This window comes from Semicossyphus pulcher, unplaced genomic scaffold (assembly GCF_022749685.1).
Source record: "Semicossyphus pulcher isolate SPU_LCO1_2020_fin unplaced genomic scaffold, fSemPul1.0.p SCAF_2, whole genome shotgun sequence".
Taxonomy (NCBI): domain Eukaryota; kingdom Metazoa; phylum Chordata; class Actinopteri; order Labriformes; family Labridae; genus Semicossyphus; species Semicossyphus pulcher.
In genome coordinates, this window is record NW_027211693.1 from 32635532 (window position 1) to 32657500 (window position 21969).

A 21969-nucleotide genomic window follows, 5' to 3' on the forward strand; every position below is an offset into this window, starting at 1 on the left:
GCTTTGAAAGGCCGTCTATTGGACAAATATGAGCGCCAAGCACTTTACACTATATACTTGGAATATTCATGTTCAAAACTGCAGAGACGCAGCAGACATGTATGGGATTTGAGGCTTATTTAGTGACTGAAGATGATGCAGACACTGGGAAACCCATCCATCAAACATGTCACCCATACTGAACTGTAAGTGATAAACTTTACGCCCAATGTGGGGCTCGAACCCACGACCCTGAGATTAAGAGTCTCATGCTCTACCGACTGAGCTAACCGGGCTTTGTTACCATTTAAAAGCATCATTTTTTTGGGGGTTTGAAAGGACCTCTATTTGACAAATATGAGTACCAAGCACTTTACACAAAATACTTGGAATATTCATGTTCAAAACTGCAGAGACGCAGCGGACATGTATGGGATATGAGGCTTATTTTGTGACTGAAGATGGTGCAGACACTGGGAAACCCATCCATCAAACATGGCTCTCCCGACTGAGCTAACCGGGCTTTGTGACCATTTAAAAGTATCTTTTTTTTTTTGCTTTGAAAGGCCCTCTATTTGACAAATATGAGCGCCAAGCACTTTACACTATATACTCGGAATATTCATGTTCAAAACTGCAGAGACGCAGCAGACATGTATGGGATATGAGGCTTATTTTGTGACTGAAGATGGTGCGGACACTGGGAAACCCATCCATCAAACATGTCACCCATACTGAACTGTAAGTGATAAACTTTACGCCCAATGAGGGGCTTGAACCCACGACCCTGAGATTAAGAGTCATGCTCTACCGACTGAGCTAACCAGGCTACGTGACCATTTAAAAGGATCATTTTTTTGTTTTGGTTTGAAAGGCCCTCTATTTGACAAATATGAGCGCCAAGCACTATACACTATATACTTGGAATATTCATGTTAAAAACTGCAGACATGTATGGGATATGAGGCTTATTTAGTGACTGAAGATGATGCAGACACTGGGAGACCCATCCATCAAAGATGTCACCCATACTTAACTGTAAGTGATAAATTTTACGCCCAATGTGGGGCTCGAACCCACGACCCTGAGATTAAGAGTCTCATGCTCTACCGACTGAGCTACATGACCATTTAAAAGCATCATTTTTTTTTTGCTTTGAAAGGCCCTCTATTTGACAAATACGAGTACCAAGCACTTTACACAAAATAATTGGAATATTCATGTTCAACACTGCGGAGACGCAGCGGACATGTATGGGATATGAGGCTTATTTTGTGACTGAAGATGGTGCAGACACTGGGAAACCCATCCATCAAACATGGCTCTCCCGACTGAGCTAACCGGGCTTTGTGACCATTTAAAAGCATCATTTTTTTTTTGCTTTGAAAGGCCCTCTATTTGACAAATATGAGTACCAAGCACTTTACACAAAATAATTGGAATATTCATGTTAAAAACTGCAGAGACGCAGCGGACATGTATGGGATATGAGGCTTATTTTGTGACTGAAGATGGTGCAGACACTGGGAAACCCATCCATCAAACATGGCTCTCCCGACTGAGCTAACCGGGCTTTGTGACCATTTAAAAGCATCATTTTTTTGTTTTGGTTTGAAAGGCCCTCTATTTGACAAATATGAGCGCCAAGCACTATACACGAAATACTTGGAATATTCATGTTAAAAACTGCAGACATGTATGGGATATGAGGCTTATTTTGTGACTGAAGATGGTGCGTACACTGGGAGACCCATCCATCAAACATGTCACCCATACTGAACTGTAAGTGATACATTTTACACCCAATGTGGGGCTCGAACCCATGACCCTGAGATTAAGGGTCTCATGCTCTACCGACTGAGCTAACCGGGCTACGTGACCATTTAAAAGCATCATTTTTTTTTTTTACTTTGAAAGGCCCTCTATTTGACAAATATGAGTACCAAGCACTTTACACAAAATAATTGGAATATTCATGTTAAAAACTGCAGAGACGCAGCGGACATGTATGGGATATGAGGCTTATTTTGTGACTGAAGATGGTGCAGACACTGGGAAACCCATCCATCAAACATGGCTCTCCCGACTGAGCTAACCGGGCTTTGTGACCATTTAAAAGCATCATTTTTTTGTTTTGGTTTGAAAGGCCCTCTATTTGACAAATATGAGCGCCAAGCACTATACACGAAATACTTGGAATATTCATGTTAAAAACTGCAGACATGTATGGGATATGAGGCTTATTTAGTGACTGAAGATGATGCACACACTGGGAGACCCATCCATCAAAGATGTCACCCATACTTAACTGTAAGTGATAAATTTTACGCCCAATGTGGGGCTCGAACCCACGACCCTGAGATTAAGAGTCTCATGCTCTACCGACTGAGCTACATGACCATTTAAAAGCATCATTTTTTTTTTGCTTTGAAAGGCCCTCTATTTGACAAATACGAGTACCAAGCACTTTACACAAAATAATTGGAATATTCATGTTCAACACTGCGGAGACGCAGTGGACATGTATGGGATATGAGGCTTATTTTGTGACTGAAGATGGTGCAGACACTGGGAAACCCATCCATCAAACATGGCTCTCCCGACTGAGCTAACCGGGCTTTGTGACCATTTAAAAGCATCATTTTTTTTTTGGTTTGAAAGGCCGTCTATTGGACAAATATGAGCGCCAAGCACTTTACACTATATACTTGGAATATTCATGTTCAAAACTGCAGAGACGCAGCAGATATGTATGGGATTTGAGGCTTATTTAGTGAATGAAGATGATGCAGACACTGGGAAACCCATCCATCAAACATGTCACCCATACTGAACTGTAAGTGATAAACGTTACGCCCAATGTGGGGCTCGAACCCACGACCCTGAGATTAAGAGTCTCATGCTCTACCGACTGAGCTAACCGGGCTTTGTTACCATTTAAAAGCATAATTTTTTGGGGGGTTTGAAAGGACCTCTTTTTGACAAATATGAGTACCAAGCACTTTACACAAAATACTTGGAATATTTATGTACAACACTGCAGAGACGCAGCAGAAATGTATGGGATATGAGGCTTATTTTGTGACTGAAGATGGTGCAGACACTGGGAAACCCATCCATCAAACATGGCTCTCCCGACTGAGCTAACTGGGCTTTGTGACCATTTAAAAGCATCATTTTTTTTTGCTTTGAAAGGCCCTCTATTTGACAAATATGAGCGCCAAGCACTTTACACTATATACTTGGAATATTCATGTTAAAAACTGCAGACATGTATGGGATATGAGGCTTATTTAGTGACTGAAGATGATGCAGACACTGGGAGACCCATCCATCAAACATGTCACCCATACTGAACTGTAAGTGATAATCTTTACGCCCAATGTGGGGCTCGAACCCACGACCCTGAGATTAAGAGTCTCATGCTCTACCGACTGAGCTAACCGGGCTTTGTGACTGTTAAAAAGCATAATTTTATTTTTTGCTTTGAAAGGCCCTCTTTTTGACAAATATGACTACCAAGCACTTTACACAAAATACTTGGAATATTCATGTTCGAAACTGCAGAGACGCAGCGGACATGTATGGGATATGAGGCTTATTTTGTGACTGAAGATGGTGCAGACACTGGGAAACACATCCATCAAACATGGCTCTCCCGACTGAGCTAACCGGGCTTTGTGCCCATTTAAAAGCATCATTTTTTTTTTTGCTTTGAAAGGCCCTCTATTTGACAAATATGAGTACCAAGCACTTTACACAAAATACTTGGAATACTCATGTTCAAAACTGCAGAGACGCAGCGGACATGTATGGGATATGAGGCTTATTTTGTGACTGAAGATGGTGCAGACACTGGGAAACCCATCCATCAAACATGTCACCCATACTTAACTGTAAGTGATAAACTTTACGCCCAATGTGGGGCTCGAACCCACGACCCTGAGATTAAGAGTCTCATGCTCTACCGACTGAGCTAACCGGGCTTTGTGACCATTTAAAAGCATCATTTTTTTTTTTGCTTTGAAAGGCCGTCTATTGGACAAATATGAGCGCCAAGCACTTTACACAAAATACTTGGAATATTCATGTTCAAAACTGCAGAGACGCAGCAGACATGTATGGGATATGAGGTTTATTTTGTGACTGAAGATGGTGCCGACACTGGGAAACCCATCCATCAAACATGTCACCCATACATAACTGTAAGTAATAAACTTTACGCCCAATGTGGGGCTCGAACCCACGACCCTGAGATTAAGAGTCTCATGCTCTACCGACTGAGCTAACCGGGCTATGTGACTATTTAAAAGCATCATTTTTATTTTTTCCTTTGAAAGGCCCTCTATTTGACAAATATGAGTATTAAGCACTTTACACAAAATACTTGGAATATTCATGTTCAAAACTGCAGAGATGCAGCGGACATGTATGGGAGATGAGGCTTATTTAGTGACTGAAGATGATGCAGACACTGGGAAACCCATCCATCAAACATGTCACCCATACTTAACTGTAAGTGATAAACTTTACGCCCAATGTGGGGCTCGAACCCACGACCCTGAGATTAAGAGTCTCATGCTCTACCGACTGAGCTAACCGGGCTATGTGACCATTTAAAAGCATCATTTTTATTTTTTGCTTTGAAAGGCCCTCTATTTGACAAATATGAGTATTAAGCACTTTACACAAAATACTTGGAATATTCATGTTCAAAACTGCAGAGATGCAGCGGACATGTATGGGAGATGAGGCTTATTTAGTGACTGAAGATGATGCAGACACTGGGAAACCCATCCATCAAACATGTCACCCATACTTAACTGTAAGTGATAAACTTTACGCCCAATGTGGGGCTCGAACCCACGACCCTGAGATTAAGAGTCTCATGCTCTACCGACTGAGCTAACCGGGCTTTGTGACCATTTAAAAGCATCATTTTTTTTTGGGTTTGAAAGGACCTCTATTTGACAAATATGAGTACCAAGCACTTTACACTATATACTTGGAATATTCATTTTCAAAACTGCAGAGATGCAGCGGACATGTATGGGATATGAGGCTTATTTTGTGACTGAAGATGGTGCAGACACTGGGAAACCCATCAATCAAACATGGCTCTCCCGACTGAGCTAACCGGGCTTTGTGACCATTTAAAAGTATCTTTTTTTTTTTGCTTTGAAAGGCCCTCTATTTGACAAATATGAGCGCCAAGCACTTTACACTATATACTTGGAATATTCATGTTCAAAACTGCAGAGACGCAGCAGACATGTATGGGATATGAGGCTTATTTTGTGACTGAAGATGGTGCGGACACTGGGAAACCCATCCATCAAACATGTCACCCATACTTAACTGTAAGTGATAAACTTTACGCCCAATGTGGGGCTCGAACCCACGACCCTGAGATTAAGAGTCTCATGCTCTACCGACTGAGCTAACCGGGCTTTGTGACCATTTAAAAGCATCATTTTTTTTTGGGTTTGAAAGGACCTCTATTTGACAAATATGAGTACCAAGCACTTTACACTATATACTTGGAATATTCATTTTCAAAACTGCAGAGATGCAGCGGACATGTATGGGATATGAGGCTTATTTTGTGACTGAAGATGGTGCAGACACTGGGAAACCCATCAATCAAACATGGCTCTCCCGACTGAGCTAACCGGGCTTTGTGACCATTTAAAAGTATCTTTTTTTTTTTGCTTTGAAAGGCCCTCTATTTGACAAATATGAGCGCCAAGCACTTTACACTATATACTTGGAATATTCATGTTCAAAACTGCAGAGACGCAGCAGACATGTATGGGATATGAGGCTTATTTTGTGACTGAAGATGGTGCGGACACTGGGAAACCCATCCATCAAACATGTCACCCATACTTAACTGTAAGTGATAAACTTTACGCCCAATGTGGGGCTCGAACCCACGACCCTGAGATTAAGAGTCTCATGCTCTACCGACTGAGCTAACCGGGCTACATGACCATTTAAAAGCATCATTTTTTTTTTGCTTTGAAAGGCCCTCTATTTGACAAATACAAGTACCAAGCACTTTACACAAAATACTTGGAATATTCATGTTCAAAACTGCAGAGATGCAGCGGACATGTATGGGATATGAGGCTTATTTTGTGACTGAAGATGGTGCGGACACTGGGAGACCCATCCATCAAACATGTCACCCATACTTAACTGTAAGTGATAAACTTTACGCCCAATGTGGGGCTCGAACCCACGACCCTGAGATTAAGAGTCTCATGCTCTACCGACTGAGCTAACCGGGCTATGTGACCATTTAAAAGCATCATTTTTATTTTTTGCTTTGAAAGGCCCTCTATTTGACAAATATGAGTATTAAGCACTTTACACAAAATACTTGGAATATTCATGTTCAAAACTGCAGAGATGCAGCGGACATGTATGGGAGATGAGGCTTATTTAGTGACTGAAGATGATGCAGACACTGGGAAACCCATCCATCAAACATGTCACCCATACTTAACTGTAAGTGATAAACTTTACGCCCAATGTGGGGCTCGAACCCACGACCCTGAGATTAAGAGTCTCATGCTCTACCGACTGAGCTAACCGGGCTTTGTGACCATTTAAAAGCATCATTTTTTTTTGGGTTTGAAAGGACCTCTATTTGACAAATATGAGTACCAAGCACTTTACACTATATACTTGGAATATTCATTTTCAAAACTGCAGAGATGCAGCGGACATGTATGGGATATGAGGCTTATTTTGTGACTGAAGATGGTGCAGACACTGGGAAACCCATCAATCAAACATGGCTCTCCCGACTGAGCTAACCGGGCTTTGTGACCATTTAAAAGTATCTTTTTTTTTTTGCTTTGAAAGGCCCTCTATTTGACAAATATGAGCGCCAAGCACTTTACACTATATACTTGGAATATTCATGTTCAAAACTGCAGAGACGCAGCAGACATGTATGGGATATGAGGCTTATTTTGTGACTGAAGATGGTGCGGACACTGGGAAACCCATCCATCAAACATGTCACCCATACTTAACTGTAAGTGATAAACTTTACGCCCAATGTGGGGCTCGAACCCACGACCCTGAGATTAAGAGTCTCATGCTCTACCGACTGAGCTAACCGGGCTACATGACCATTTAAAAGCATCATTTTTTTTTTGCTTTGAAAGGCCCTCTATTTGACAAATACAAGTACCAAGCACTTTACACAAAATACTTGGAATATTCATGTTCAAAACTGCAGAGATGCAGCGGACATGTATGGGATATGAGGCTTATTTTGTGACTGAAGATGGTGCAGACACTGGGAAACCCATCCATCAAACATGGCTCTCCCGACTGAGCTAACCGGGCTTTGTGACCATTTAAAAGCAGCTTTTTTTTTTTGCTTTGAAAGGCCCTCTATTTGACAAATATGAGTACCAAGCACTTTACACAAAATAATTGGAATATTCATGTTCAACACTGCAGAGACGCAGCGGACATGTATGGGATTTGAGGCTTATTTAGTGACTGCAGATGATGCAGACACTGGGAGACCCATCCATCAAACATGTCACCCATACTGAACTGTAAGTGATAAACTTTACGCCCAATGTGGGGCTTGAACCCACGACCCTGAGATTAAGAGTCATGCTCTACCGACTGAGCTAACCAGGCTACGTGACCATTTAAAAGCATCATTTTTTTGTTTTGGTTTGAAAGGCCCTCTATTTGACAAACATGAGCGCCAAGCACTTTACACTATATACTTGGAATATTCATGTTAAAAACTGCAGACATGTATGGGATATGAGGCTTATTTAGTGACTGAAGATGATGCAGACACTGGGAGACCCATCCATCAAAGATGTCACCCATACTTAACTGTAAGTGATAAATTTTACGCCCAATGTGGGGCTCGAACCCACGACCCTGAGATTAAGAGTCTCATGCTCTACCGACTGAGCTACATGACCATTTAAAAGCATCATTTTTTTTTTGCTTTGAAAGGCCCTCTATTTGACAAATACGAGTACCAAGCACTTTACACAAAATAATTGGAATATTCATGTTCAACACTGCGGAGACGCAGTGGACATGTATGGGATATGAGGCTTATTTTGTGACTGAAGATGGTGCAGACACTGGGAAACACATCCATCAAACATGGCTCTCCCGACTGAGCTAACCGGGCTTTGTGCCCATTTAAAAGCATCATTTTTTTTTTTGCTTTGAAAGGCCCTCTATTTGACAAATATGAGTACCAAGCACTTTACACAAAATACTTGGAATACTCATGTTCAAAACTGCAGAGACGCAGCAGACATGTATGGGATATGAGGCTTATTTTGTGACTGAAGATGGTGCGGACACTGGGAAACCCATCCATCAAACATGTCACCCATACTGAACTGTAAGTGATAAACTTTACGCCCAATGTGGGGCTCGAACCCACGACCCTGAGATTAAGAGTCTCATGCTCTACCGACTGAGCTAACCGGGCTACATGACCATTTAAAAGCATCATTTTTTTTTTGCTTTGAAAGGCCCTCTATTTGACAAATACAAGTACCAAGCACTTTACACAAAATACTTGGAATATTCATGTTCAAAACTGCAGAGATGCAGCGGACATGTATGGGATATGAGGCTTATTTTGTGACTGAAGATGGTGCGGACACTGGGAGACCCATCCATCAAACATGTCACCCATACTGAACTGTAAGTGATACATTTTACGCCCAATGTGGGGCTCGAACCCACGACCCTGAGATTAAGAGTCTCATGCTCTACCGACTGAGCTAACCATGCTACGTGACCATTTAAAAGCATCATTTTTTTGTTTTGGTTTGAAAGGCCCTCTATTTGACAAATATGAGCGCCAAGCACTTTACACTATATACTTGGAATATTCATGTTCAAAACTGCAGAGACGCAGCGGACATGTGTGGGATATGAGGCTTATTTTGTGACTGAAGATGGTGCAGACACTGGGAAACCCATCCATCAAACATGGCTCTCCCGACTGAGCTAACCGGGCTTTGTGACCATTTAAAAGCATCTTTTTTTTTTGCTTTGAAAGGCCCTCTATTTGACAAATATGAGTACCAAGCACTTTACACAAAATAATTGGAATATTCATGTTCAACACTGCAGAGACGCAGCGGACATGTATGGGATTTGAGGCTTATTTAGTGACTGCAGATGATGCAGACACTGGGAGACCCATCCATCAAACATGTCACCCATACTGAACTGTAAGTGATAAACTTTACGCCCAATGTTGGGCTTGAACCCACGACCCTGAGATTAAGAGTCATGCTCTACCGACTGAGCTAACCAGGCTACGTGACCATTTAAAAGCATCAAGCTGGGGAACAATAGTCTGTATGGGGGGGGGGGGAAGAAAAAGAGGAAAAAGAGAGGAAAAAGAGAAAAAAAGAGAGAAAAGGAGAGAAAATGAGGACTCTTAATGGCTCTTCTGTATGTGAAAAGCCCCTCCAGCTCATAATTTTTCATAATAATTCCAGAAATCACCCAAATGTTGAATATTTGTAGTTTCTATAAATAGGAATTATGGATCCAAAGGTCGCTGGTTCAATCCCTGCCTGGATCAACACAAATTTCACCCAAAATGCTTTGGCTTGTTTAGATTAAATAAATGAAATAAGTTAAATGTGTTATATGACACAAGAAAACACTTATTAGTATTCAGATTTAGTGAAATCAATACTATTTGTCATTCTGTATTTTATTATGCATTCATGATGTGCAGGAAAGTGATAGTGTGATTTTCATTTTACCTCAGTTTTTAGTTTTATTGACATTAATTCAAAGAACTGTATAAGTTGTAAGACATTATTCCAAACTAATGAATTGAAAATATTAGCTTTTATTGTCTCCTTTCCATCTAAGAAAGGGTAATCTTATAGTCACAATATTATGGTACTGTATTGTGTTATCATATGCATGGTGTGGCAAAAAGCAAAACCTTGTTTGACTCCTGGTATTACACTGAGATTTAAATAAGTCAAATGAAAGAATTGTTGTAGAAACAAACCACATATTTATTATAAATTGAAAACACAGTGAAAACAAAGACGTCTCACCCCCCAACCCCCTCTTTCACGCACCCCATCTCCACACACATGCACACAACATTATAGAACGACAATTAATTGAACACAACAAAATAAATAAGAAAAATTATGCCAAAAATTATTAATCAGATGACTCCAGTAGTGCAAAGAACACAATAATGAATAAATACAATACTAAAAATAAGAATAAAATACAAATGTCTGCCCTTTTCCACTAAATGTTTTCCAGCCACTGCTCCAGTGGCATCCCTGCATGGGTCTGACAGTAGATGGTCTGTGGCCGCTTTCTTCGATGGCTACACATTCTTGGGAGGCTAAAGAGAAGCAGAAGCATTAGTATAAAGAACACAACATCAACAATCTGCACATGACAATTTGATATTAGTTTACAAATACCTTCTTAGTATGGAAACCACAGTCACATGTCTATATACTTGGAATATTCATGTTCAAAACTGCAGAGACGCAGCGGACATGTATGGGATATGAGGCTTATTTTGTGACTGAAGATGGTGCAGACACTGGGAAACACATCCATCAAACATGGCTCTCCCGACTGAGCTAACCGGGCTTTGTGCCCATTTAAAAGCATCATTTTTTTTTTTGCTTTGAAAGGCCCTCTATTTGACAAATATGAGTACCAAGCACTTTACACAAAATACTTGGAATACTCATGTTCAAAACTGCAGAGACGCAGCGGACATGTATGGGATATGAGGCTTATTTTGTGACTGAAGATGGTGCAGACACTGGGAAACCCATCCATCAAACATGTCACCCATACTTAACTGTAAGTGATAAATTTTACGCCCAATGTGGGGCTCGAACCCACGACCCTGAGATTAAGAGTCTCATGCTCTACCGACTGAGCTAACCGGGCTTTGTGACCATTTAAAAGCATCTTTTTTTTTTTTGCTTTGAAAGGCCATCTATTGGACAAATATGAGCGCCAAGCACTTTACACAAAATACTTGGAATATTCATGTTCAAAACTGCAGAGACGCAGCAGACATGTATGGGATATGAGGTTTATTTTGTGACTGAAGATGGTGCGGACACTGGGAAACCCATCCATCAAACATGTCACCCATACTTAACTGTAAGTAATAAACTTTACGCCCAATGTGGGGCTCGAACCCACGACCCTGAGATTAAAATTCTCATGCTCTACCGACTGAGCTAACCGGGCTATGTGACCATTTAAAAGCATCATTTTTATTTTTTGCTTTGAAAGGCCCTCTATTTGACAAATATGAGTATTAAGCACTTTACACAAAATACTTGGAATATTCATGTTCAAAACTGCAGAGATGCAGCGGACATGTATGGGAGATGAGGCTTATTTAGTGACTGAAGATGATGCAGACACTGGGAAACCCATCCATCAAACATGTCACCCATACTTAACTGTAAGTGATAAACTTTACGCCCAATGTGGGGCTCGAACCCACGACCCTGAGATTAAGAGTCTCATGCTCTACCGACTGAGCTAACCGGGCTTTGTGACCATTTAAAAGCATCATTTTTTTTTGGGTTTGAAAGGACCTCTATTTGACAAATATGAGTACCAAGCACTTTACACTATATACTTGGAATATTCATGTTCAAAACTGTAGAGATGCAGCGGACATGTATGGGATATGAGGCTTATTTTGTGACTGAAGATGGTGCAGACACTGGGAAACCCATCAATCAAACATGGCTCTCCCGACTGAGCTAACCGGGCTTTGTGACCATTTAAAAGTATCTTTTTTTTTTTGCTTTGAAAGGCCCTCTATTTGACAAATATGAGCGCCAAGCACTTTACACTATATACTTGGAATATTCATGTTCAAAACTGCAGAGACGAAGCAGACATGTATGGGATATGAGGCTTATTTTGTGACTGAAGATGGTGCGGACACTGGGAAACCCATCCATCAAACATGTCACCCATACTTAACTGTAAGTGATAAACTTTACGCCCAATGTGGGGCTTGAACCCACGACCCTGAGATTAAGAGTCTCATGCTCTACCGACTGAGCTAACCGGGCTACATGACCATTTAAAAGCATCATTTTTTTTTTGGTTTGAAAGGCCCTCTATTTGACAAATACAAGTACCAAGCACTTTACACAAAATACTTGGAATATTCATGTTCAAAACTGCAGAGATGCAGCGGACATGTATGGGATATGAGGCTTATTTTGTGACTGAAGATGGTGCGGACACTGGGAGACCCATCCATCAAACATGTCACCCATACTGAACTGTAAGTGATACATTTTACGCCCAATGTGGGGCTCGAACCCACGACCCTGAGATTAAGAGTCTCATGCTCTACCGACTGAGCTAACCATGCTACGTGACCATTTAAAAGCATCATTTTTTTGTTTTGGTTTGAAAGGCCCTCTATTTGACAAATATGAGCGCCAAGCACTTTACACTATATACTTGGAATATTCATGTTCAAAACTGCAGAGACGCAGCGGACATGTGTGGGATATGAGGCTTATTTTGTGACTGAAGATGGTGCAGACACTGGGAAACCCATCCATCAAACATGGCTCTCCCGACTGAGCTAACCGGGCTTTGTGACCATTTAAAAGCATCTTTTTTTTTTGCTTTGAAAGGCCCTCTATTTGACAAATATGAGTACCAAGCACTTTACACAAAATAATTGGAATATTCATGTTCAACACTGCAGAGACGCAGCGGACATGTATGGGATTTGAGGCTTATTTAGTGACTGCAGATGATGCAGACACTGGGAGACCCATCCATCAAACATGTCACCCATACTGAACTGTAAGTGATAAACTTTACGCCCAATGTTGGGCTTGAACCCACGACCCTGAGATTAAGAGTCATGCTCTACCGACTGAGCTAACCAGGCTACGTGACCATTTAAAAGCATCAAGCTGGGGAACAATAGTCTGTATGGGGGGGGGGGGAAGAAAAAGAGGAAAAAGAGAGGAAAAAGAGAAAAAAAGAGAGAAAAGGAGAGAAAATGAGGACTCTTAATGGCTCTTCTGTATGTGAAAAGCCCCTCCAGCTCATAATTTTTCATAATAATTCCAGAAATCACCCAAATGTTGAATATTTGTAGTTTCTATAAATAGGAATTATGGATCCAAAGGTCGCTGGTTCAATCCCTGCCTGGATCAACACAAATTTCACCCAAAATGCTTTGGCTTGTTTAGATTAAATAAATGAAATAAGTTAAATGTGTTATATGACACAAGAAAACACTTATTAGTATTCAGATTTAGTGAAATCAATACTATTTGTCATTCTGTATTTTATTATGCATTCATGATGTGCAGGAAAGTGATAGTGTGATTTTCATTTTACCTCAGTTTTTAGTTTTATTGACATTAATTCAAAGAACTGTATAAGTTGTAAGACATTATTCCAAACTAATGAATTGAAAATATTAGCTTTTATTGTCTCCTTTCCATCTAAGAAAGGGTAATCTTATAGTCACAATATTATGGTACTGTATTGTGTTATCATATGCATGGTGTGGCAAAAAGCAAAACCTTGTTTGACTCCTGGTATTACACTGAGATTTAAATAAGTCAAATGAAAGAATTGTTGTAGAAACAAACCACATATTTATTATAAATTGAAAACACAGTGAAAACAAAGACGTCTCACCCCCCAACCCCCTCTTTCACGCACCCCATCTCCACACACATGCACACAACATTATAGAACGACAATTAATTGAACACAACAAAATAAATAAGAAAAATTATGCCAAAAATTATTAATCAGATGACTCCAGTAGTGCAAAGAACACAATAATGAATAAATACAATACTAAAAATAAGAATAAAATACAAATGTCTGCCCTTTTCCACTAAATGTTTTCCAGCCACTGCTCCAGTGGCATCCCTGCATGGGTCTGACAGTAGATGGTCTGTGGCCGCTTTCTTCGATGGCTACACATTCTTGGGAGGCTAAAGAGAAGCAGAAGCATTAGTATAAAGAACACAACATCAACAATCTGCACATGACAATTTGATATTAGTTTACAAATACCTTCTTAGTATGGAAACCACAGTCACATGTCTATATACTTGGAATATTCATGTTCAAAACTGCAGAGACGCAGCGGACATGTATGGGATATGAGGCTTATTTTGTGACTGAAGATGGTGCAGACACTGGGAAACACATCCATCAAACATGGCTCTCCCGACTGAGCTAACCGGGCTTTGTGCCCATTTAAAAGCATCATTTTTTTTTTTGCTTTGAAAGGCCCTCTATTTGACAAATATGAGTACCAAGCACTTTACACAAAATACTTGGAATACTCATGTTCAAAACTGCAGAGACGCAGCGGACATGTATGGGATATGAGGCTTATTTTGTGACTGAAGATGGTGCAGACACTGGGAAACCCATCCATCAAACATGTCACCCATACTTAACTGTAAGTGATAAATTTTACGCCCAATGTGGGGCTCGAACCCACGACCCTGAGATTAAGAGTCTCATGCTCTACCGACTGAGCTAACCGGGCTTTGTGACCATTTAAAAGCATCTTTTTTTTTTTTGCTTTGAAAGGCCATCTATTGGACAAATATGAGCGCCAAGCACTTTACACAAAATACTTGGAATATTCATGTTCAAAACTGCAGAGACGCAGCAGACATGTATGGGATATGAGGTTTATTTTGTGACTGAAGATGGTGCGGACACTGGGAAACCCATCCATCAAACATGTCACCCATACTTAACTGTAAGTAATAAACTTTACGCCCAATGTGGGGCTCGAACCCACGACCCTGAGATTAAAATTCTCATGCTCTACCGACTGAGCTAACCGGGCTATGTGACCATTTAAAAGCATCATTTTTATTTTTTGCTTTGAAAGGCCCTCTATTTGACAAATATGAGTATTAAGCACTTTACACAAAATACTTGGAATATTCATGTTCAAAACTGCAGAGATGCAGCGGACATGTATGGGAGATGAGGCTTATTTAGTGACTGAAGATGATGCAGACACTGGGAAACCCATCCATCAAACATGTCACCCATACTTAACTGTAAGTGATAAACTTTACGCCCAATGTGGGGCTCGAACCCACGACCCTGAGATTAAGAGTCTCATGCTCTACCGACTGAGCTAACCGGGCTTTGTGACCATTTAAAAGCATCATTTTTTTTTGGGTTTGAAAGGACCTCTATTTGACAAATATGAGTACCAAGCACTTTACACTATATACTTGGAATATTCATGTTCAAAACTGTAGAGATGCAGCGGACATGTATGGGATATGAGGCTTATTTTGTGACTGAAGATGGTGCAGACACTGGGAAACCCATCAATCAAACATGGCTCTCCCGACTGAGCTAACCGGGCTTTGTGACCATTTAAAAGTATCTTTTTTTTTTTGCTTTGAAAGGCCCTCTATTTGACAAATATGAGCGCCAAGCACTTTACACTATATACTTGGAATATTCATGTTCAAAACTGCAGAGACGAAGCAGACATGTATGGGATATGAGGCTTATTTTGTGACTGAAGATGGTGCGGACACTGGGAAACCCATCCATCAAACATGTCACCCATACTTAACTGTAAGTGATAAACTTTACGCCCAATGTGGGGCTTGAACCCACGACCCTGAGATTAAGAGTCTCATGCTCTACCGACTGAGCTAACCGGGCTACATGACCATTTAAAAGCATCATTTTTTTTTTGGTTTGAAAGGCCCTCTATTTGACAAATACAAGTACCAAGCACTTTACACAAAATACTTGGAATATTCATGTTCAAAACTGCAGAGATGCAGCGGACATGTATGGGATATGAGGCTTATTTTGTGACTGAAGATGGTGCGGACACTGGGAGACCCATCCATCAAACATGTCACCCATACTGAACTGTAAGTGATACATTTTACGCCCAATGTGGGGCTCGAACCCATGACCCTGAGATTAAGAGTCTCATGCTCTACCGACTGAGCTAACCATGCTACGTGACCATTTAAAAGCATCATTTTTTTGTTTTGGTTTGAAAGGCCCTCTATTTGACAAATATGAGCGCCAAGCACTTTACACTATATACTTGGAATATTCATGTTCAAAACTGCAGAGACGCAGCGGACATGTGTGGGATATGAGGCTTATTTTGTGACAGAAGATGGTGCAGACACTGGGAAACCCATCCATCAAACATGGCTCTCCCGACTGAGCTAACCGGGCTTTGTGACCATTTAAAAGCAGCTTTTTTTTTTTGCTTTGAAAGGCCCTCTATTTGACAAATATGAGTACCAAGCACTTTACACAAAATAATTGGAATATTCATGTTCAACACTGCAGAGACGCAGCGGACATGTATGGGATTTGAGGCTTATTTAGTGACTGCAGATGATGCAGACACTGGGAGACCCATCCATCAAACATGTCACCCATACTGAACTGTAAGTGAAAAACTTTACGCCCAATGTGGGGCTTGAACCCACGACCCTGAGATTAAGAGTCATGCTCTACCGACTGAGCTAACCAGGCTACGTGACCATTTAAAAGCATCATTTTTTTGTTTTGGTTTGAAAGGCCCTCTATTTGACAAACATGAGCGCCAAGCACTTTACACTATATACTTGGAATATTCATGTTAAAAACTGCAGACATGTATGGGATATGAGGCTTATTTAGTGACTGAAGATGATGCAGACACTGGGAGACCCATCCATCAAAGATATCACCCATACTTAACTGTAAGTGATAAATTTTATGCCCAATGTGGGGCTCGAACCCACGACCCTGAGATTAAGAGTCTCATGCTCTACCGACTCCGCTAAAGCTGGGGAACAATAGTCTGTATGGCGGGGGGAAGAAAGAGGAAAGAAGGGGAAGAAGGGGGAAGGAAGAAAAAGAGGGAAAAGAGAGGAAAAAGAGAGAAAAAGAGAGAAAAGGAGAGAAAATGAGGACTCTTAATGGCTCTTCTGCATGTGAAAAGCCCCTCCAGCTCATAATTTTTTATAATAATTCCAGAAATCACCCAAATGTTGAATATTTGTGGTTTCTGTAAATAGGAATTATGGATCCAAAGGTCGCAGGTTCAATCCCTGCCTGGATCAACACAAATTTCACCCAAAGTGCTTTGGATTGTTTAGATTAAAAAAGTGAAATAAGTTAAATGAGTTATATGAGTTATATGACATAAGAAAACACTTATTAGTATTCAGATTTAGTGAAATCAATACTATTTGTCATTCTGTATTTTATTATGCATTCATGATGTGCAGGAAAGTGATAGTGTGATTTTCATTTCACCTCAGTTTTTAGTTTTATTGTTTTATAGTTTTATTGACATTAATTCAAAGAACTGTATAAGTTATAAGACATTATTCCGAACTAATGAATTGAAAATATTAGCTTTTATTGTCTCTTTTCCATCTAAGTAATTTTATAGTCACAATATTATGGTACTGTATTGTGTTATCATCTGCATGGTGGGGCAAAAAGCAAAACCTTGTTTGACTCCTGGTTTTACACTGAGATTTAAATAAGTCAAATGAAAGAATTGTTGTAGAAACAAACCACATATTTATTATAAATAGAAAACACAGTGAAAACAAAGACGTCCCACCCCCCAAACCCTCTCTTTCACGCACCCCATCTCCACACACACGCACACAACATTATAGAACGACAATTAATTGAACACAACAAAATAAATAAGAAAAATTATGCCAAAAATTATTAATCAAATGACTCCAGTAGTGCAAAGAACACAATAGTGAATAAATACAATACCAAAAAAAAAGAATAAAATACAAATGTCTGCCCTTTTCCACTAAATGTCTTCCAGCCACTGCTCCAGTGGCATCCCTGCATGGGTCTGACAGTAGATGGTCTGTGGCCGCTTTCTTCGGTGGCTACACTTTCTTGGGAGGCTAAAGAGAAGCAGAAACATTAGTATAAAGAATACAACATCAACAATCTGCACATGACAATTTGATATTAGTTTACAAATACCTTCTTAGTATTGAAACCACAGTCACATGTCTGTGGGCCCTTGAACAGAGTTGCCTGCCCCCTCAGCTGCATTGGGCATTCCTCAATCTGTAATATTTCATGACAACAAATAAGCAAGTGTCTTTTTAAAAACATTTAGCTTCATCATTTATAACTGTATGCTAATTGCTTTATACAACTCTACCTTCTGATAGAGGTCATGCCACTTCTTCTGGCGGGGAGCAGGCCTGTTTCTTGCATCGGACGGCCAAACACCTGCGGCAGCAAACCTCCGCAGGCGTCACATCCATTCATCATCACCCATAGTCCTGTGTTTTTGTTGTGTTGAAGCCATCTGTGGCCAAAGAGGAGAAAAAATGTACACTATCAAATCCCACCATCTTAACACATAATGCTACCATCATAAGGTAAGATAAGACAGAACAAAGTCAATGTTAATATAGTATAGATATGTGGAATTAACTTATTCACAACTACTAATAAAACATAGCGATTAAGCATGGAATATAGGGCAAAAATACATAAACGAAGGGTACAACAGGTAAAAGTAAGGGTCAGTAAGGGTCATGTTGTGTGTAATAATTCAAGTTTCATTAGAAGTATATATAAGTTATAAGGTCATACTGTAAACAAAACACTGTTACTGTGAAATTGTTATTTAGCCTACCACACAGCAAAACTCCCCATTCTTTTTTAGTAACTGACCCCTCCCTCCACGAGATGTTAATAAATAATCAATAAGCTCATGAAATAGGGCAATGTTATATTCTATATATAAAAAACTTAGCCGAAATGGCCTCAACAACGTTAGTATCGAGGTGATACGACAACGACGTGCGGAGATACAGGATGCATGACGATGTAACACGACAAAATACAATACAAACATAACTTACGCGTCTCTAACGCTGACAACAATAATCATTGTAGTGAATGAAGACATTGACCGTGTTAACCAAGACGACTGTCGGTCTTTTTTTTTTTTATACCGACAACTGGATTTGACACAAAGACGCTAACCACAATGGCGCGAACGATCAATATAATAATATATGGATGACAATAGTTGTATTGATGCCATTTACCTTGAGATTGAGAGCTGAAATTCCGCTTCGAGTTTGAGTTTGCCGCCGCATCCGGTTCCCCGCAGAAAGTTGGACTTGCGTGGCTAAGATTGGCTGAGAGCAGGGAGGGGGGCGGGAGCTAGAAAGCTGAAATCCCCCGAGCGCCATTGGTTGGGAAAGATGAGAATTCTGAAATCCCCGCGACGCGATTGGCTTTGAAAGCTGAAATCGGGAGGACGCGATTGGAGGCTGGGAAACAGTCGGACGGGGGTGCGGTGCCGCTACATGACCATTTAAAAGCATCATTTTTTTTTTGCTTTGAAAGGCCCTCTATTTGACAAATACGAGTACCAAGCACTTTACACAAAATAATTGGAATATTCATGTTCAACACTGCGGAGACGCAGTGGACATGTATGGGATATGAGGCTTATTTTGTGACTGAAGATGGTGCAGACACTGGGAAACCCATCCATCAAACATGGCTCTCCCGACTGAGCTAACCGGGCTTTGTGACCATTTAAAAGCATCATTTTTTTTTTGCTTTGAAAGGCCCTCTATTTGACAAATATGAGTACCAAGCACTTTACACAAAATAATTGGAATATTCATGTTCAACACTGCGGAGACGCAGTGGACATGTATGGGATATGAGGCTTATTTAGTGACTGAAGATGATGCAGACACTGGGAGACCCATCCATCAAACATGTCACCCATACTGAACTGTAAGTGATAAACTTTACGCCCAATGTGGGGCTCGAACCCACGACCCTGAGATTAAGAGTCTCATGCTCTACCGACTGAGCTAACCGGGCTACGTGACCATTTAAAAGCATCTTTTTTTTTTTTTGCTTTGAAAGGCCCTCTATTTGACAAATATGAGTACCAAGCACTTTACACAAAATACTTGGAATATTCATGTTCAAAACTGCAGAGACGCAGCGGACATGTATGGGATATGAGGCTTATTTTGTGACTGAAGATGGTGCAGACACTGGGAAACCCATCCATCAAACATGGCTCTCCCGACTGAGCTAACCGGGCTTTGTGACCATTTAAAAGTATCTTTTTTTTTTTGCTTTGAAAGGCCCTCTATTTGACAAATATGAGCGCCAAGCACTTTACACTATATACTCGGAATATTCATGTTCAAAACTGCAGAGACGCAGCAGACATGTATGGGATATGAGGCTTATTTTGTGACTGAAGATGGTGCGGACACTGGGAAACCCATCCATCAAACATGGCTCTCCCGACTGAGCTAACCGGGCTTTGTGACCATTTAAAAGCATCATTTTTTTTTTGCTTTGAAAGGCCCTCTATTTGACAAATATGAGTACCAAGCACTTTACACAAAATAATTGGAATATTCATGTTCAACACTGCGGAGACGCAGTGGACATGTATGGGATATGAGGCTTATTTAGTGACTGAAGATGATGCAGACACTGGGAGACCCATCCATCAAACATGTCACCCATACTGAACTGTAAGTGATAAACTTTACGCCCAATGTGGGGCTCGAACCCACGACCCTGAGATTTAGAGTCATGCTCTACCGACTGAGCTAACCGGGCTATGTGACCATTTAAAAGCATCCTTTTTTTTTTTTGCTTTGAAAGGCCCTCTATTTGACAAATATGAGCGCCAAGCACTTTACACTATATACTTGGAATATTCATGTTAAAAACTGCAGACATGTATGGGATTTGAGGCTTATTTAGTGACTGAAGATGATGCAGACACTGGGAGACCCATCCATCAAACATGGCTCTCCCGACTGATCTAACCGGGCTTTGTGACCATTTAAAAGCATCATTTTTTTTTTGCTTTGAAAGGCCCTCTATTTGACAAATATGAGTACCAAGCACTTTACACAAAATAATTGGAATATTCATGTTCAACACTGCAGAGACTCAGCAGACATGTATGGGATATGAGGCTCATTTTGTGACTGAAGATGGTGCGGACACCGGGAAACCCATCCATCAAACATGTCACCCATACTGAACTGTAAGTGATAAACTTTACGCCCAATGTGGGGCTCGAACCCACGACCCTGAGATTAAGAGTCTCATGCTCTACCGACTGAGCTATATGACCATTTAAAAGCATCATTTTTTTTTTGCTTTGAAAGGCCCTCTATTTGACAAATATGAGCGCCAAGCACTTTACACTATATACTTGGAATATTCATGTTAAAAACTGCAGACATGTATGGGATATGAGGCTTATTTAGTGACTGAAGATGATGCAGACACTGGGAGACCCATCCATCAAACATGTCACCCATACTGAACTGTAAGTGATAAACTTTACGCCCAATGTGGGGCTCGAACCCACGACCCTGAGATTAAGAGTCTCATGCTCTACCGACTGAGCTAACCGGGCTTTGTGACCATTTAAAAGCATCATTTTATTTTTTGCTTTGAAAGGCCCTCTTTTTGACAAATATGAGTACCAAGCACTTTACACAAAATACTTGGAATATTCATGTTCGAAACTGCAGAGACGCAGCGGACATGTATGGGATATGAGGCTTATTTTGTGACTGAAGATGGTGCAGACACTGGGAAACCCATCCATCAAACATGGCTCTCCCGACTGAGCTAACCCGGCTTTGTGACCATTTAAAAGCATCATTTTTTTTTTGCTTTGAAAGGCCCTCTATTTGACAAATATGAGTACCAAGCACTTTACACCAAATAATTGGAATATTCATGTCCAAAACTGCAGAGACTCAGCAGACATGTATGGGATATGAGGCTCATTTTGTGACTGAAGATGGTGCGGACACTGGGAAACCCATCCATCAAACATGTCACCCATACTTAACTGTAAGTGATAAA

At 40.6% G+C, this 21969-nt stretch overlaps 1 long non-coding RNA gene and 25 other non-coding genes across 27 annotated transcripts; all 26 read right to left on the reverse strand.

Annotated features, from left to right (window-relative positions):
- Positions 1-202: 202 nt before the first annotated feature.
- trnak-cuu (transfer RNA lysine (anticodon CUU)) lies at positions 203-275 on the reverse strand. Its single transcript has one exon. It is a non-coding gene; the product is annotated as a tRNA-Lys (tRNA).
- A 2557-nt stretch (positions 276-2832) lies between these two features.
- Positions 2833-2905, reverse strand: trnak-cuu (transfer RNA lysine (anticodon CUU)). Its single transcript has one exon. It is a non-coding gene; the product is annotated as a tRNA-Lys (tRNA).
- A 450-nt stretch (positions 2906-3355) lies between these two features.
- On the reverse strand, positions 3356-3428 carry trnak-cuu (transfer RNA lysine (anticodon CUU)). The gene has a single exon. It is a non-coding gene; the product is annotated as a tRNA-Lys (tRNA).
- A 464-nt stretch (positions 3429-3892) lies between these two features.
- trnak-cuu (transfer RNA lysine (anticodon CUU)) lies at positions 3893-3965 on the reverse strand. The gene has a single exon. It is a non-coding gene; the product is annotated as a tRNA-Lys (tRNA).
- Positions 3966-4201: 236 nt separating this feature from the next.
- Positions 4202-4274, reverse strand: trnak-cuu (transfer RNA lysine (anticodon CUU)). Its single transcript has one exon. It is a non-coding gene; the product is annotated as a tRNA-Lys (tRNA).
- A 237-nt stretch (positions 4275-4511) lies between these two features.
- trnak-cuu (transfer RNA lysine (anticodon CUU)) lies at positions 4512-4584 on the reverse strand. Its single transcript has one exon. It is a non-coding gene; the product is annotated as a tRNA-Lys (tRNA).
- A 237-nt stretch (positions 4585-4821) lies between these two features.
- trnak-cuu (transfer RNA lysine (anticodon CUU)) lies at positions 4822-4894 on the reverse strand. Its single transcript has one exon. It is a non-coding gene; the product is annotated as a tRNA-Lys (tRNA).
- A 462-nt stretch (positions 4895-5356) lies between these two features.
- trnak-cuu (transfer RNA lysine (anticodon CUU)) lies at positions 5357-5429 on the reverse strand. The gene has a single exon. It is a non-coding gene; the product is annotated as a tRNA-Lys (tRNA).
- Positions 5430-5891: 462 nt separating this feature from the next.
- trnak-cuu (transfer RNA lysine (anticodon CUU)) lies at positions 5892-5964 on the reverse strand. Its single transcript has one exon. It is a non-coding gene; the product is annotated as a tRNA-Lys (tRNA).
- Positions 5965-6199: 235 nt separating this feature from the next.
- Positions 6200-6272, reverse strand: trnak-cuu (transfer RNA lysine (anticodon CUU)). Its single transcript has one exon. It is a non-coding gene; the product is annotated as a tRNA-Lys (tRNA).
- A 237-nt stretch (positions 6273-6509) lies between these two features.
- trnak-cuu (transfer RNA lysine (anticodon CUU)) lies at positions 6510-6582 on the reverse strand. The gene has a single exon. It is a non-coding gene; the product is annotated as a tRNA-Lys (tRNA).
- A 462-nt stretch (positions 6583-7044) lies between these two features.
- Positions 7045-7117, reverse strand: trnak-cuu (transfer RNA lysine (anticodon CUU)). Its single transcript has one exon. It is a non-coding gene; the product is annotated as a tRNA-Lys (tRNA).
- A 1286-nt stretch (positions 7118-8403) lies between these two features.
- trnak-cuu (transfer RNA lysine (anticodon CUU)) lies at positions 8404-8476 on the reverse strand. Its single transcript has one exon. It is a non-coding gene; the product is annotated as a tRNA-Lys (tRNA).
- Positions 8477-8711: 235 nt separating this feature from the next.
- trnak-cuu (transfer RNA lysine (anticodon CUU)) lies at positions 8712-8784 on the reverse strand. The gene has a single exon. It is a non-coding gene; the product is annotated as a tRNA-Lys (tRNA).
- A 2096-nt stretch (positions 8785-10880) lies between these two features.
- Positions 10881-10953, reverse strand: trnak-cuu (transfer RNA lysine (anticodon CUU)). Its single transcript has one exon. It is a non-coding gene; the product is annotated as a tRNA-Lys (tRNA).
- Positions 10954-11189: 236 nt separating this feature from the next.
- trnak-uuu (transfer RNA lysine (anticodon UUU)) lies at positions 11190-11262 on the reverse strand. The gene has a single exon. It is a non-coding gene; the product is annotated as a tRNA-Lys (tRNA).
- A 237-nt stretch (positions 11263-11499) lies between these two features.
- On the reverse strand, positions 11500-11572 carry trnak-cuu (transfer RNA lysine (anticodon CUU)). Its single transcript has one exon. It is a non-coding gene; the product is annotated as a tRNA-Lys (tRNA).
- Positions 11573-12034: 462 nt separating this feature from the next.
- Positions 12035-12107, reverse strand: trnak-cuu (transfer RNA lysine (anticodon CUU)). The gene has a single exon. It is a non-coding gene; the product is annotated as a tRNA-Lys (tRNA).
- A 235-nt stretch (positions 12108-12342) lies between these two features.
- Positions 12343-12415, reverse strand: trnak-cuu (transfer RNA lysine (anticodon CUU)). The gene has a single exon. It is a non-coding gene; the product is annotated as a tRNA-Lys (tRNA).
- A 2096-nt stretch (positions 12416-14511) lies between these two features.
- On the reverse strand, positions 14512-14584 carry trnak-cuu (transfer RNA lysine (anticodon CUU)). Its single transcript has one exon. It is a non-coding gene; the product is annotated as a tRNA-Lys (tRNA).
- Positions 14585-14820: 236 nt separating this feature from the next.
- Positions 14821-14893, reverse strand: trnak-uuu (transfer RNA lysine (anticodon UUU)). The gene has a single exon. It is a non-coding gene; the product is annotated as a tRNA-Lys (tRNA).
- A 237-nt stretch (positions 14894-15130) lies between these two features.
- Positions 15131-15203, reverse strand: trnak-cuu (transfer RNA lysine (anticodon CUU)). Its single transcript has one exon. It is a non-coding gene; the product is annotated as a tRNA-Lys (tRNA).
- Positions 15204-15665: 462 nt separating this feature from the next.
- Positions 15666-15738, reverse strand: trnak-cuu (transfer RNA lysine (anticodon CUU)). The gene has a single exon. It is a non-coding gene; the product is annotated as a tRNA-Lys (tRNA).
- A 1818-nt stretch (positions 15739-17556) lies between these two features.
- Positions 17557-19228, reverse strand: LOC138598683 (uncharacterized). Of its 2 annotated transcripts, XR_011308650.1 has the most exons (4): positions 19140-19228; positions 18239-18388; positions 18055-18141; positions 17557-17972 (listed from the first exon to the last, which is right to left on the reverse strand). It is a non-coding gene; the product is annotated as an uncharacterized lncRNA (long non-coding RNA). The 2 variants fall into 2 exon arrangements; XR_011308649.1 differs by lacking the exon at positions 19140-19228 and having other exon boundaries at positions 18239-18712.
- A 634-nt stretch (positions 19229-19862) lies between these two features.
- On the reverse strand, positions 19863-19935 carry trnak-cuu (transfer RNA lysine (anticodon CUU)). Its single transcript has one exon. It is a non-coding gene; the product is annotated as a tRNA-Lys (tRNA).
- Positions 19936-21438: 1503 nt separating this feature from the next.
- On the reverse strand, positions 21439-21511 carry trnak-cuu (transfer RNA lysine (anticodon CUU)). Its single transcript has one exon. It is a non-coding gene; the product is annotated as a tRNA-Lys (tRNA).
- Positions 21512-21969: the final 458 nt, after the last annotated feature.